The sequence below is a fragment of the Buceros rhinoceros genome, unplaced genomic scaffold (genome assembly GCF_000710305.1).
Source record: "Buceros rhinoceros silvestris isolate BGI_N320 unplaced genomic scaffold, ASM71030v1 scaffold8637, whole genome shotgun sequence".
Classification (NCBI taxonomy): Eukaryota; Metazoa; Chordata; class Aves; order Bucerotiformes; family Bucerotidae; genus Buceros; species Buceros rhinoceros.
Window position 1 is genome coordinate 225,989 of NW_010420489.1, and position 2,088 is coordinate 228,076.

Below are 2,088 nucleotides of genomic sequence, written 5' to 3' on the forward strand. Positions count from 1 at the left end.
GCAGGGCTGGATGGCCGTTGGTGCCTCCCTGGCATGATGCCGGCGGCGAGGCCAGCTGTGCCTCCTGCTCCTGGTGCTGGGAAGGGATGCAGAAGGCTCCTTGGAGTCCTGCGGGGGACGACAGGAGGGGACTTGGTTGCTGTGTCAGCTCCAGCAGCAAGACAGGGGACATGCACGTGACGCTGGCATCTGGGGAGAGAAAGAAAAAGCTCGTTAACAAGCGTGATGCCTGTCTCAACCCACGCAGAGGAGCACCAGAAAAGGGATCCCACACTGGCAGCTATCGGGGTAACCACCACAGCCCGAATCTCAGAGACGGGTGGAGGTGGAAAGCAGCTGCTTCGTTTGGGGTTTGGGGTGTGCTTTGCTTTTGCAGAAGATGGGGAGAGAGAGTGGGTGTTCAGCTGGGGAGGGCTGAGAGCGCTGTGGAGTTGGGCAGAGCAGGCCAGGAAACTTCTGTGGAGATGATAAGGGAATGAAAACTTGAGGGAAATGGTGTTTCAGCCTTTTTTTTTTTTTTTTTTTTTTTAGGTCAGGGAGGACGGCCCAAGAACGTTCAGTGACACAGGACTATGAACTGGTTCTGTCAGTTTTGAACCTGTTCAAGTATCGGGCTTCTGACCATTCAGTCCATACACAAACATAATTTGATTTGCAAACTGCATAAGAGAAACTTTTTTAGGTCAGGGAGGACGGCCCAAGAACTCGAACAGAAAAAACAAAAAGATACTTTTTCTCTTTTTTCCACCAGTTCCTCCAAAACCATCCATACAACTGACATTTCCAAGGGGCTGATTAATCCAGTCTGGGGCCGAGCTCAGACTGCCTACGTTTCCATCTGCCCAGGGTTAGGAAAGCCCTGAGTTTCATCGACTTTCCTCCCCAGGCCAGCCACTCCCTTCCAACGCTGCCTGATAAACTGGCTTCAGAGACAACCAGCCACTTGGAAAGAGCAGCAGCAGCAAAAAAAAAAAAAAAAAAACAAAAACCAAAGTGTCATGGGGCTCCCTCTGCTCTGTTGTTTCATTCTGTTTGTATAGCTAAGGCATCTTGGCACCCTGGAAGGTGTCGTGGTATTTCTGGTTGATGAACACAAGTCATACTGGAAAAAAAAGCAGTCCCTGTTCATCCAGCCTGGCTATTATACACATGCAAATAGATTTCCCTAAGAGCCACTAGGAGAAACCAGCTGTGACTGTTCCAGCAACACCAGTGAGGCTGTAACAGGTTGCAAGGAGCTGACCCAGCAGCAGCAGGTGAGCTGCGGTGTTCAGGAGCCAGGAGACTCTCCTGGTGGTTTTTTTTTTAGGGTGCCATTTGCCTGTTCATCCAGCCTGGCTATTATACACATGCAAATAGATTTCCCTAAGAGCCACTAGGAGAAACCAGCTGTGACTGTTCCAGCAACACCAGTGAGGCTGTAACAGGTTGCAAGGAGCTGACCCAGCAGCAGCAGGTGAGCTGCGGTGTTCAGGAGCCAGGAGACTCTCCTGGTGGTTTTTTTTTTAGGGTGCCATTTGCAGGCACTCAGGGCTCTTGCATGGGAAGATGTTCGTCTGCGAGCAGGGCTCTGCGGATGGAGCCCGCAGGGATGCACGGCAACAAAACCCTGCAGCTTCTTGCAACATAAAAGCTGACCAAGTGCTGCTCTCCGTAGAAGAGAAGCCAAACCAGGCAAACAGCTCGTTATCTCGGCTGTCATTAAATAATCAGGAAAAGTCACTGAACAGTTCCAATGTTTAGTGTGACGGCAGTATCAGAGTAGTTCTGGGTCTGGCACGCTGCCTAAACCCTTGCAGCTTTGGAGCCAAAGTTCAGCTTTTAGGTGCCAGAGCAGCCTCAGAAACCTGCAGCCTCAAAAACCTGCAGCCTCGGCTGCTCAGAGCCCACCCAACAGCAGGCTGGTGCCACCCCACAGCCTTCACAGGAGCTAAACTCACCAAAGGGTTCCACTGGGAGCCACAAAACTCTGGGCTCTGAGCTCTGGGATGAGTCGCAGGAATAAGTGCCTGAGCAATGCCTGGCCACCAGCCTCCACTCCCTATGGCCCAGACCATGAGGCAGGGGGGGGGAGGGGGGGGAACGCGG

At 52.2% G+C, this 2,088-nt stretch overlaps 1 protein-coding gene across 1 annotated transcript in view; it reads right to left on the reverse strand.

Moving 5' to 3' along the window:
• Positions 1-125: 125 nt before the first annotated feature.
• The window catches only part of KLHL25 (kelch-like family member 25), a 7,501-nt gene continuing 5,538 nt past the window's right edge, over positions 126-2,088 (reverse strand). The window contains exon 2 of the mRNA XM_010139324.1: positions 126-189. The gene's annotated coding sequence lies outside the window, so the exon portion shown is untranslated. The remainder of the gene's footprint in view (positions 190-2,088) is intronic.